This window comes from Medicago sativa, chromosome 6 (genome assembly GCF_051527215.1).
Source record: "Medicago sativa cultivar Bolivia chromosome 6, Bolivia_mono, whole genome shotgun sequence".
NCBI lineage: Eukaryota > Viridiplantae > Streptophyta > Magnoliopsida > Fabales > Fabaceae > Medicago > Medicago sativa.
In genome coordinates, this window is record NC_140754.1 from 34,031,109 (window position 1) to 34,045,516 (window position 14,408).

A 14,408-nucleotide genomic window follows, 5' to 3' on the forward strand; every position below is an offset into this window, starting at 1 on the left:
TAGAGTAGCTCTCCACCATAAACATTCACCTTTACTTTGAATATTTCAAGTCTTTATTTCAATAAAAGTTCTTTACTTTATTTACTTTCTTCTTTGTAATTTACTTTTATCGCATTCTCTCTTCTTCCCCCATGTCTACGATGAACATGAGTGAGTAGACTTCTTGTCTTGGGATCGTTGGATAAGTCTAATGACGTAATCTGGATCAAGCCAAGCCTTAAACCCTAATTATTCGTTACCTTAATTCCTAATCTAAATTCACCGTCTTAACATGAATTAATTATTATCAAATTGTGGAAGCGAACGCGGAGGGTTTGATAATGGTTAATTCATCATCACAGATATCAATTCATAAAGCGAACGCGGAGCTTTGATATCCGATCAAGTGAATTTAGACAAGGTTTGCGAAACATGAGAATAGTCTAGCCAACCTTGCGACACATAAAGTTTTGATCTTCAAGGGTCCCAAAGGCAATCACCCATGAGAATAGGTGTGGTTGTTGGAGGGATACACTCACTGACTTCGAGAGGAGCTGTGATATGCTAAAGAGAAACTAGTCCTTAGTAATTAAGATTAACGTATAATTATAAGTTTAAGGCTTGCTTGTGAAAAGATTTGTTATTATGATGAACCAATGATCCCGAGGCTTTTTAATATTATTGTTATTTACTTTCAAAAACTGCACTCTCCAACTTCTTATTTCTTTCTCCTCTAATCATTTTCTATAAGTTAATTAGATTGACCAACTCCCTAGCGGAACGATAACTCTACTTACTACTATTACTTCGATAGGCCGTGCACTTGCGGTTTGGCCCTATCAAGTTTTTGGCGCCGCTGCCGGGGAGTTAACTAATTTAATTAGCTTTTTCTTAGTGATTAGAATTCTCTCTCCTTTCTCTTTTCTTTTTAACTTTTTATTTTTCTGTTATCGTTAACTTCTTGGGTTCTCAACCTTTTATGCGAAGAACTAGAAATCGAGCGGTATTCATACCCGAGATCGAAAGGTTCTTACATAGAAGAAGGAGAGAGGCACAAAATAACACCGCCATGGCCAATCGCACTCTCAAAGAGTATGCAACGCCGTCTACGGCTGAGCCACAAGCTGTTATTGTGTACCCAACGGTTGAGGATGACAACTTTAAAATTAAGCCTGCCCTACTTAACTTGGTGCAGCAAAACCAATTCTCGGGATCCCCCACTGAGGATCCCAATCTTCACATCTCTGTTTTCCTACAAATTAGTGGAACCATGAAGGAGAACCATGAGGCCGTAAGACTTCATCTCTTTCCCTTTTCCTTAAGGGATAGAGCTAGCGCTTGGTTCCATTCCCTCGAAGTCAGTTCCATTACTTCATGGGATCAGATGAGGCAAGCATTCCTTGACCGTTTCTTTCCACCATCTAAAACCGCTAAACATAGAGACCAAATCACGCGGTTCAACCAAAAAGATGGGGAATCTCTCTATGATGCGTGGGAGCGTTTCAAAGAAATGCTAAGACTTTGTCCCCACCATGGCCTAGAGAAGTGGCTTATAGTCCACACTTTTTATAATGGCTTGTCTTATACCACTAAGATGTCTGTTGATGCAGCTGCAGGTGGAGCACTTATGAATAAGAACTACACAGAGGCGTATGCCTTGATTGAAGACATGGCTCAAAATCATTACAAATGGACCGACGAGAGAGCCACCACTAGTTCTTCATCCTTCAAAAAGGAGGCAGGTATGTACGAAGTCTCTAACTATGACCACCTCGCTTCTAAAATTGATACACTAACCGAAAAACTTGAAAAACTCAATGTTAGTGCTATCAATTCTGCTTCTACTCCTTCTTGTGAAATATGTGGTATAACTGGTCATGCTGGTGTTGATTGCCAACTAGGTAGTGCTATTAATGGTGTTGAGCAAATGAATTATGCTCAATACAACCAAGGGATGCGTCAAAATCAAAATTTTTATAAAAACCAAAATCCCTATGGACAAGTAGCACCACCCGGTTATGCAAACAACCAAAGATTCACTCAGAAATCCAATTTGGAAATTTTGTTGGAAAACTCTATTGCCAACCAAACCAAACAACTTCAAGAACTTAAAAACCAAACCAGATTTCTGAATGATTCTCTTTCCAAGCTCAATACCAAGGTTGATTCTATTGCTACTCACTCTAAAATGCTTGAAACTCAAATTTCTCAAATAGCCCAACAAGTGGCTACCTCTTCCCAAACACCGGGAGTCTTTCCTGGTCAAACCGAAGCCAATCCCAAAACCCAAGTTAATGTCATATCTTTTGGGGGTAGTAAGTTAAACGAAACTTTTGCTAAGGTTAAAAACATTGGGAAAGCAAGTGTCAAGCCTTTAGGTGATAAAAATGTGATAGAAGATGCAAAACCGCTTGAAGAAAACAAAACTCCATCCCCCTTAAATCTTGATAAGCTTAAACTAGAGGGTAAGTTTGAAAAATTTGTTAACATACTAAGGAAGATTTGCATTAAACTTCCCTTTGCTGAAGCTTTGTCTAGGATGCCTCTATATGCCAAGTTTTTAAAGGAAATTTTTTCAAAGAAAAGGGCTATAGAGCATAATGTGACAATAGCCTTGGCCAAGGAAACTAGTGCAATCATCCAAGAAGCACCCCCTAAGCTTAGAGATCTAGGTAACTTTGCCATACCGTGTGAAATTGGGAATGAAACCATAAACAAAGCCTTATGTGACTTAGGAGCTAGTGTTAGTTTGCTGCCTTTGTCTCTTCTTAAAAGGATAGGGATAGGAGAGTTGAAACCTACCGAAATGGAATTAAAACTTGCTGATCGTTCTACCATGAAACTTGTAGGATTTGTCGAGGACATACCCGTTAAGATAGAAGGGATATATATCCCAACTGATTTTGTAGTCGTTGACATTTCGGAGGACGAAGACGTCCCCATAATCCTAGGTAGACCCTTCCTAGCCACTGCAGGAGCTCTCATAGATGTCAAGAACGGTAGGATAGTCTTTCAAATGAGTGATAAGATGGTAGGATTTGAGTTGGAAAACGTTATGAAAGGTCCCGCTCTTTACTCTTGTTGCATGATTAACGATCATGTTGTGAAAGAACGTTTTATAACGTCATCTACACAATATGATATCTTTGATCCATTCTAAGGACTCTTTCTAACCGTCAAGCTAATGACATTAAAAGAGCGCTTCGTGGGAGGTAACCCACACATTTAATTTCTTTTGTTTTGTTTTTTCTTTGTTTTAAATTGTTTTGTAGGTAATTGTCCAAGTGTGATTCGAAAAAAAAATCACGAAATTGAAAATTTTTGAAGACCTCCTTACCAGAAGGTTGGCACGGCCCGTGCTGAGGTTGGCACGGCCGTGCCATGGTTTGTGAACAAAAATAGCCATGGAGCCACAGAGTGTTGGCACGGCCCGTGCCAAGGGTGGCACGGCCGTGCCCGACTTCTAGTCCACTATATACCAATTTTTCTTCTTCTTCTCGATTCATTCTCAAACCACAAATTTCTTTCATCTTCTAACCCTCTCTCTAAACCTCCATAACTCCCAAACTTCAAACCTTCATATCTCCTTCAAAACTCACCCAATCAACTCAATTCTTTCACCAATCATTCCTAAACTTCATCCAAAACAAAACCCACCAATCAAAAACATCTTTCATCCATCCAAACCTATAATTCACCAAAACCCTAATCTTTCAAAACCTAACCCAAACACCACAAAACCTCAACCAATCTCCATAACTAAACCCATAAACCTTACTTAATCATCCACCCCAACCCTAAACCAATCCTTTCCACCAAAAATCTTCCCAAACCCCAAACCTTCATACCAACCATAACCAAGGTCAAATGGCTTCAAGAAGAAGAAGTGGAAAGGAGCCAGCAAGTTCTTCCGGTCCTCCCCCAAAGAAGCAAACACAAGTCAAGAATCATGGAATTCAGTTCAAAGACAACAAACAAAGGGACAAGTACAAAATTCTTACTTCTAAAACCTTGCATCCTTCTAGATATCCCGATTCCTATGATTTGAATGTGCTAGGGCTTAGAGATGATGTTTTTAGGTTGATAGGTAGGCTAGGTTGGACTGATATGCTAACACCTATGAGGGGTTATGAGAATTTTACTTATGAATTTTTAAGCTCACTTGTTTTTACCAAAGATAAGTTGAATTTTGATAACCCTAATCATAGAGTTGTTTTCCGGTTATTGAATGTTGATTATAATATGTCTCTACAGCACTTTTGTGAAGCATTAGGTTTTGTCAATGAGGGATATATTCATGATCATTGGGATGATAGTCTAAAACCAGATAACTATGACCCAGTTGCCTTTTGGAACCGTATCATCACCGGCCTTGATAACTATGTCCCTAGAGCCAACAAAGCTAGCAACATTCACAACCCCGTACTTAGGTACCTTCAGAGGGTCATGGCTTGCACTATTTGGGGTAGAACCGAGCTAGGAAACACTAGAACCGATGAGTTGTTCATGTTATGGGCAATGCTCTACAACCACCCCGTCAACACTGGCTTTTATTTGATTGATTACCTAGACTTTGTAGCTACTAGACCAGCCGGTAGGGGAGACATAGTGGTGGGTGGCATCATTACATACATAGCTAGGTGTTTTGGTGTGAGTGAGGATGAGGGGATCAAACAAATTGAGGGAAACAATAAGCTTAACCGGGAAGCCCTCATTGCTATGAATTTCATTAAACATCGTCCACCACTCCATTACCAACTTAAGCTTAATGTGCCAATCATGTTTTTATTGCCTAACCCACCTCGGACTACCACCGAGGTGGAAGAAAATTGGTTGTATGTTGATGATGTGCAGTTTCTTGATGAGCAAGATGATGGTGAGGGAGAAGGTGCTAACTTGCACCATGATGAAGGAGAAGGTGCTAACTTGCACCAAGAGGGGCACCATGGCCATGAAGCCGGTGAGCTTAATGAAAATCAAAGATGGACATGGATTCACAATGAAATCAAGAGGATGAGCATCGAGCAACAAAGGCAAGGTGTTGAAATCTCCGGCCTTCGCAATGAAGTTCAAAGGGGCAACCGTGTGAATGATGAAAATAATGAGATGCTCCGTCGGATGATGGAACACCTCCAACTTCAAGGTCCTCCTTATGGACCTCAATAAGAACATGCTTCTCTTTTCTTTTGAATCATTGAGGACAATGCTTCCCCTAAGTGTGGGGGGGGGGGGGGGGGGGGCTAATAAAGTGTCTAGAGTCGTAGTGTCCAAACTCCCTTGAACTTTATTCTTTTTGTTTTGTTTTTATAGCAAGAGGCATGACTAGTAGCTTGTTTTTAATGTAGAAAATGGCATAAAATTTTTTGTTTTGTCTCTTCTTTAGGCTGCTTCTTGTACATAAAAGTAGTTTCTTGTTTTTCTTATGTTCATGCTATACCCACATCTTGTTTTATTGTGAAAAATCTCCAATGAGAAAAGCACCCGGTTGCAATCCTTGAGCAAATGTATGAATAGGTATTTTAAGGAACACGTTCTATCTTTAGTGTTAACTTAGACCCTTTAAAGTCTTAAGAGTAAAAGTAGTATAAGTTTGTGTGGGAAATTAATCAAATGTTCTTAATCGTTATATTCTTAATTTGTTAAAGTTAAATGGGGCGGGAGAATGGCACCAACATGTGGGGGAAAGGACAATCCCTAACTTCCTAATTGTGGTGGTGACTCCCTAATTTGAACTTAAAGTGAAACAAATTCATCAATGCTAGGGCGAAAGGACAATTACATCCAAAAAGACTTCCTACGCGGAGATGAAATAAAAGAAAATTTTGCAGCACTGCTTAGGGTGATTTTGAATCTAGGGGGAAAGGACAATTACATCCGAGAAGACTTCCTCCGAGGATAGATAGCCCCTAAGCATCTGCAGCCCCTTGTGCTTAATTGTTAATCTAATCTAATTTTAACTTATATTCCCATCACTCTTATATGAAATGAAGAAAGGACTTTTCTCGGTTACTTTAGCACTAAGGATAGAACCTATTCCTCATAATATCTGTCTTATACAGGAGCAATAAAAGGGTTGGACTGCACACACACACTCACTTGAGACTTGATGTTGGGCAGAATAGGTTCATGAGAAGCATTTGAAATTGTAATTAGTGTACTTGAAGCAAAGCCTTTCTTTTGAGACATGTGTTCTTAATATTGCCATGAATAAATCTTTTGTTGCTGCTATGTCTATTGCCTTTTGCTTGAGGACAAGCAAAGATTCAAGTGTGGGGGAGTTTGATGAGTCATAGATTAGTATATTTTAATGCTTTATTTAGTTTAGTTTTAAATAAGATTTGATTTAATTATATTGCATTTTATTTCCTTTTAGAATATTTTACTTTAAATTGTCTTTTATTTTATTTTAGGAACGAATATATGGTGGAAGGTGTCTTGGAGCAAAAGAAAGAGGATTGGAGCAAATACAGTGCGAAAATACGAAGATACGGAACAAAAATATGTTCCCACCAAGTCAGAAGCTTGGCACGGCCAGTGCCAACATGTGGCACGGCCGTGCCACCTCCAGAAGCCCCTTTTGCTGCTTTTTCTTCGGGCCCAAGTTACCCTGTTGCAGCTTTACTGTTTTACCCTTTTAGTTGCTTAGTTTCTAAGTCGATTGTAAAGCTATAAATAGAGTAGCTCTCCACCATAAACATTCACCTTTACTTTGAATATTTCAAGTCTTTATTTCAATAAAAGTTCTTTACTTTATTTACTTTCTTCTTTGCAATTTACTTTTATCGAATTCTCTCTTCTTCCCCCATGTCTACGATGAACATGAGTGAGTAGACTTCTTGTCTTGGGATCGTTGGATAAGTCTAATGACGTAATCCGGATCAAGCCAAGCCTTAAACCCTAATTATTTGTTACCTTAATTCCTAATCTAAATTCACCGTCTTAACATGAATTAATTATTATCAAACTGTGGAAGCGAACGCGGAGGGTTTGATAATGGTTAATTCATCATCACAGATATCAATTCATAAAGCGAACGCGGAGCTTTGATATCCGATCAAATGAATTTAGACAAGGTTTGCGAAACATGAGAATAGTCTAGCAAACCTTGGGACACATAAAGTTTCGATCTTCAAGGGTCCCAAAGGCAATCACCCATGAGAATAGGTGTGGTTGTTGGAGGGATACACTCACTGACTTCGAGAGGAGCTGTGATATGCTAAAGAGAAACTTGTCCTTAGTAATTAAGATTAACGTATAATTATAAGTTTAAGGCTTGCTTGTGAAAAGATTCGTTATTATGATTAACGTATAATTAGATTGACCAACTCCCTAGCGGAACGATAACTCTACTTACTACTATTACTTCGATAGGTCGTGCACTTGCGGTTTGGCCCTATCAGGTATTTCTAACCGTTCTTGATATCGAAGGGAGTTTGCTTACCGGACGTAGCATTGAAGACTCAAATGAAGAGATCGAAGGAGTGCACGGGTAATTCAAGGATCCGAAGATTCAAGGAGCACCAAATTCAAGGGGTACTTGAAGTTTGGGGTAGCTTTGTTTTACATAGGAGTTGAAGAATTAGGGCTTTAATTTGAAGGAACTCTTGTTAACATTGCAATCAACTTTTCATACATAGTGGATGACCTTGGTGAAGGAGTACTTCATCAAGTAGAGTAGAGGTAGCCCTTAGAGAGGACGAACAAGGGTGAACTACTGTAAACCTCGGTGTTCTCTCTCTCTCTCTCTCTCTCTCTCTTTCTCTCTCTCTCTCTCTTTACTTTTAATATTGCACTTGATTAATTGAATAGTTGATTTGTGAATTGCTAGTATTGATCTAAGTAGTGTTTTCTCAAAAGGTTAATCTCAATCCATTTGATTTAGGTTAAATCAATTTTACTTGGATCAATTTATTGCAATACTCACTCAATTATTCTCTTGATAATTAGATTTATTGTCATATAGGTTTGGTTTGAAATTGTATATTGTTTTCTATCTTGGTCAAGGCTTGTTAATAATTGATTGTGTTAAAAAGATTTGTATCCTGAATCTCTCAATTCTAAAATAAAATCTCATTCCACATTTGATATTTGTTAATTCATTGTTTGTGATTGTTCAAGCATATTTCAAATAGTCAATTTTGTTAAAATCATTTTTCACCAAATCTCCAAAAAGTTTTTCAAAAACGCTATTCACCCCCTAGCTTGGTAACCATCTAGACCAACAAGTGGTTTCATAGAGCTTGGTCTCTTCTTACGACTAACTACCGAAAGATTTGATCCATATGTCTAGCAAGGAGCCCAAGAGGGCGTATAATACAGCACCTATTTTCGACGGAGAAAATTATCACTATTGGAAAGAGTGCATGAGTGTTCACATCCAATCGGTGGATATGGACGTGTGGGACGCTGTGGTCAACAGGCGGTTTCAACAGCAAGTTGTTGCCAATGGTGTAGCACAAGATAAGCCTAAAGCCGATTGGAGCGATGATGACAAAAAGAAGGTCCAATACGATTTTAAGGCACATAATATCCTCATCTCCTCTCTTGGAGTAAACGAGTATCATTTTGTATCTGATTGTAAAACTTCCAAAGATATGTGGGATGCATTGGAAACCCTTCATGAAGGAACCGATGTAAACAATCAAAAATTAATACCCTTGTGCAACAATATGAGCTTTTTTGCATGAATGATGGTGAATCTATCTCATCCATGCAAATGAGATTCACTCATATTGTAAACAAGTTGCAAAACCTAGGTAAAACAATTTCAAAACAAGATTACACTAATAAGATTTTGAGATGTATGACAAGGGAATGGCAACCAAAAGTCACCGCTATCAAGGAATCACAAAATCTCACTCTTAGTTTGATCACACTCTTTGGCAAACTAAAAGAACATGAGCATGAGATCAATCATTTCAAGTCAAGTGAAGATGAGAACAAGTTGAAAGAAAGGAAACCAGTTGCGTTCAAAGCCTCTTCTCCAAAGGCAAACTCATCTAGCAATGGTGAAGATGACTCCGGAGGAGAATCACCTAATGAAGAAGATATGGTACTCTTTGCGAAGCACTTTAATCGTTACATCAAAAAGCACGGGTTAAGACGAAGTGACAAGGCTCCTAAAAGAGAGCAAATAAAAGGAGAGAATGGCAGAGAGAAAAATGCCCCAAGTTAATTTGGGTTTGATAAAGTTGACCATCTAAATAGTGAATGTCCCGAGCTGATCAAGTCTAAAGGAAGAGCAAGGTCATCCGATAAGTCTAAAGGAAGGAGCGCTTACATAGCATGGGAAGATGATGAAGCATCATCCACAAAAAGCGACTCGGAAAATGACGAAATTGCTCAACTATGCTTCATAGGACAAAGAAAGAAATCAATTGAGGTTAGTGATCGAAAATCCAAACTAAATCCATCCTATGATGAGTTGCAAAATGTTCTTATAGAAATGCATGGAGATGCCATGAATGCTTTTAAAACCATTGGTACCCAAAAGAGAACTATTCTCAAATTGGAAGCCGAAATTATACAAATGAGAAAAGATTTTGAAAACTTCAAAAAGGAACACGCATCTCTAAAGCAAGAAATATTTGCAACTCCTTCTAAAGAGTCACCTACTATTGATGTTCCCAAGTCATCAAATGGGGACATCAATGCTTGCTTGGCTTGTCCTAGACTACAATTGGAGATTGTCTCTCTAAAAAGTAAGATAGAACAAGTCACTAATGTCTCGATGAATTTTGCAAATCGATTTGCTAAACCTTCAAGCTTTAAAAAACCCTCTAAAAGGAGATTTAAAAAGAACAATCAAAAATGCAAAGTTCATGAGCAAAAAGTAAGGTGCAATTATTGTAGAGAAATTGGGCATACCACACCAAATTGCCATGTCATGAAAAATCTAGTTCCAAAAGGCATTATGAAGTGGGTACCCAAATTGTCTACTTGTGTCACTAATCCCAAGGACCCAACTCGTGTTGGGGACCTAAATCTTACCTAAAATATTTTGTAGGAATGCCTTGCAACCTCGCAAAGAAAGTGGTATTTGGATAGCGGTTGCTCAAGGCATATGACGGGAGACACCTCAATGTTCATTGATCTCACTAGGAAAGAGAATGGTCTTGTCTCCTATGGTGATAACAACCAAGGTAAGATCTTAGGTAAGGTTGTTGTGGGAAATCCCTCCACAACCACCATAAAAGATGTAATGTTAGTTGATAGGCTTAAACATAACCTCCTTAGCATAAGTCAGTTTTGTGACAGTGGGTTCACAATCACCTTCAATACCCAAGGTTGCATAATTGAACATAATGATGACAAGGATATTATGTTTAAGGGATTACGTGTTAATATTGTATATGTTCTTGATTTAGATGATGTATCATCAAGTGGTGCTAAGTGTCTCATGGCCAAAAATAAGGATTATTGGTTATGGCATAGACGTCTTAGTAATGTGCACTTTGATTTGCTAAACAAAATTGTGTCCAAGGATCTAGTTGTCGGATTACCTAAAATAAAGTCAGAAAAAGACAGATTATGTGATGCTTGTCAAAAGGGGAAGCAAACTAGAGTGTCTTTTAAACCCAAAAAGGTCGTATCTACTTCAAAACCTCTAGAGCTTCTCCACCTTGATCTTTTTGGTCTATCAAGGACAAGAAGTATTGGTGGCAACTATTACGGGTTTGTTATTGTTGATGACTTTTCTAGATTTACTTGGACATTATTCTTGTCTAGCAAGGATGATACCTTTTATGCTTTCATTAAATTTGCCAATAAAATTCAAAATCAACTTTATTTAAAAATTATAGCTCTTAGAAGTGATCATGGCGGTGAATTTGTCAATCATCGCTTTGAAGACTATTGTGACGAATTCGGTATTTCACATAATTTTACATGTCCTAGAACTCCTAAACAAAATGGTGTTGTTGAAATGAAAAATAGAGTTTTGGAGGAATTGGCTAGGACCATGATAAATGAAATGAAACTTCCTAAGTATTTTTGGGTAGATGCTATTAATACCGCATGCCATGTCTTATATAGGGTCATCATTAGACAGATCCTAGATAAAACACCCTATGAACTACTTAAGGTAAGAAAGCAAAATTTGTCACACTTAAGAGTTTTTGGTTGTAAATGTTTTGTTTTAAACAATGGTAAAGATAAACTTGGCAAATTTGATGCAAAGGTAGATGACGGTATTTTCCCAGGATACTCATCTAATAGCAAGGCATATAGAGTGTTTAATAAACGGACTCTCATGGTTGAAGATTCCATTCATGTTGCTTTTGATGAGACACCTCCCTAAGATGTTTTGAAAGGTACTTCTAGCTTTGATATTGCAGGAATAGATACAGAGGAGATTGTCAAGGATGATATCCAACAAGAAGATCCTCCAAAAGTTGAGGACAACAAGGACAAGGAATGTGAGGGAGATTTACAAGAGGGCGAAAAACAAGAAACCTCACCATCGTCTCCTCATGATTGGATAACCTTGAGAGATCATCCCTTGGAAAATGTTCTAGGCGATATTCGAAAGGGTGTAAGTACAAGGTCTTAAGTAAGTAACTTTTGTGGTTTTACTGTATTCGTCTCTCAAATTGAGCCTAAAATCATTAAGGAAGCAATAGTTGATGAATTTTTGACACTTGCTATGCAAGATAAATTAAACCAATTTAAAAGAAATGAAGTTTGGGATTTTGTCCCTTGTCCTAAAGGAAAGTCAATTATTGGGACCAAATGGGTTTTTAGAAACAAGTTGGATGAAAATGGTATTATCACAAGAAACAAAGCAAGACTATTTGCTAAAGGGCATAACAAAGAGGAAGGGATAAACTATGAGGAAACTTATGCTCCCGTAGCCCGACTCGAAGCTACACGACTACTTTTAGCTTTCACATCTTGCCTTGATTTCAAATTGTTTCAAATGGATGTTAAATCCGCCTTTTTAAATGGTTTACTAAATGAAGAGGTCTACGTTTCCCAACCACCCGAATTTGAAGATATTGAGCATTCGAATTATTTTTTTTAAATTGAAAAGAGCTCTATACGGACTCAAACAAGCTCCTAGATCTTGGTATGAACGTTTGAGCAAGTTTTTGTTAGATAAAGGATTCTCACGTGGAAACGTAGACAACACCTTGCTTAGTAAACGTAAAGGTATAGATATCTTATTTGTCCAAGTCTATGTCGATGATATTATCTTTTGTTCTACTAATGACACTATGTGTCAAGAATTTTCTAAGTTGATGCAGGGAGAGTTTGAGGTGTCCCTAATGGGGGATCTCACCTTTTTCCTTGGTCTTCAAATAAAGCAAACTCGCGATGGTATCTTCTTGAGTCAAACAAAGTATGCTCTAGAACTTCTCAAAAAGTTTGACATGCAAGATTGCAAGTCTATCTCAACTCCTATGGCATCCGCACTATCTATTGACAAAGGCGAAGCTGGTATTGAGGTAGATGGTAAGAGATATCGAGGTATGATCGGCTCATTGCTTTGTTTAACCGCAACTAGACCCAATATCATGTTTAGTGTTTGCATGTGTGCTAGATATCAAGCCTTCCCTAAGGAATCACGCTTAAAAATTGTAAAAAGAATTTTTCGATATGTAAGTGGAACCACGAATTTTGGATTATGGTATCCAAAAGGAAGTCCTTGCTATTTAGTTGGGTTTTCGGATTCCGATTTTACCGGTTGCAAATCGGATAGAAAAAACACAAGTGGTACATGTCATTTGCTTGGAAATTGTTTGATTTCATGGCATAGTAAAAAGCAACATAGTATTGCTCTTTCTACCGTGGAAGCTGAATATGTGGCAGCCGGGAGTTGTTGCTCTCAAATTTTATGGATTAAACAACAACTCCTTGACTATGATTTGAAACTAGGCTGTGTTCCAATCAAATGTGATAACACTAGTGCTATAAATCTTACAAAAAATCTTATGTTACATTCAAGGACTAAACATATTGAAATTCAACATTACTTTCTTAGGGATCATGTCGAAAAGAAGGATGTGTCTTTTGAATATGTTGACACCAAAGATCAGCTTGCTGACATTTTTACAGAACCACTTCCATCCGAACTTTTTCTCAAGATCCGTAGGGAGCTAGGTATCTTGGATACCTCTTGCCTTAAATAAACAATATCTTCTTTACAATATTCCTTCACATGTATATATTTTCTTCTTTGCTCTTTATTTTGCATGTTACATGTCATACCCCAAATTTTGACCAATAGTTTTTTTACCCGTATTTTTTAAACAGTTAAAACCTTTTTATTCGTATTTTAATTATTTAGAATTTCTATTCATATTTCTAATTATTTAAAACCTGTTATTTGTTTTTTAAACAGTTACATACTTTGTTCGCATTTTAAAAGTTTTATTCGTATTTTAATAGCCGAGTAATTTTGTCATCGCAGACGAATTTCGGCAGGGAGGTATTTTAAAATACCTCATTTACCGAAAGGGACAATTTTAATTTCTTGTTTTATTATTTTGTTTTATTCTATTTTATTATTTTGTTTTTATTTTTTCATTTATTTTATATTTAGTTTTATTTATTTATTTATTTTATATATGTATGTACAGGTCACGTAAGTGACACTTTTTATTTACACATAACTTTCTTTTTTATTCTATTTATTTATTTGTTAGTCCTTAGTCATTTGGGTCCCATTTATGTCCACTTGCCAGTTTATTATTGGCCCATTGATTTTCCCCTTCCCCAAGTTTCTCTAACCCAATTGCAGGGGTGTATTGGTCTTTGAATCATTATAAATAGTCTCAATCATTGGCAGAATGAGGCCGGCACTGAAACCCACACAGACACTTTGAATTTGCGGGATGGATTGTTTCCAGCAACACTTTGAATAAGCCAAGTCCAGTTCATATCACAACTCAACAATAACAAAACCGGTCTCAATCATGGGGGAATGGATGAATCCGAGTTGAACAAGAGTTTCACGAAAGTGTCACAATTGGTCCGGATCAACAAGCACAAACCGAGTCACTTGAACCAACCCAACAAACAGCGTCAAGGAGCAACCGAATCCGGCTCATACAACCAAAACGCAAATCCAAGCCTCTCAACAACTGAGACCAATCTGAAACGGTGCTGGCCGAGATCAAGAAGGAAGAAGAAGGTGATTCGCGTACAAAGAAGGTAGCAGTCTTGTGTTTGGCATGAAAAAAGAATTATAGATCCACAAGAATTTTTGAAAAAGTAGCAGTCTTGGTTGTCCGACGCGGCGGTGCCGCCCTGTTGGGCAGGCAGCCACCGCGCCGGAATAGGCTAGTTCGATCGGGGAAGATGAAGTTACTTGCAGAGCTTCTCTCTCTACAAACAACTTAGAGAGATGATTATTTTTGTTTCATATGTGTTTTTTCTGGAATCTTGATTTTATACCTCTGTATTATCCCACGCGCGCGCGTACGTGT

At 37.8% G+C, this 14,408-nt stretch overlaps 1 non-coding gene across 1 annotated transcript; it reads right to left on the reverse strand.

The window, feature by feature from the left end:
* Nucleotides 1-1,411: 1,411 nt before the first annotated feature.
* Nucleotides 1,412-1,518, reverse strand: LOC146914701 (small nucleolar RNA R71). The gene has a single exon (XR_015017073.1). It is a non-coding gene; the product is annotated as a small nucleolar RNA R71 (small nucleolar RNA).
* Nucleotides 1,519-14,408: the final 12,890 nt, after the last annotated feature.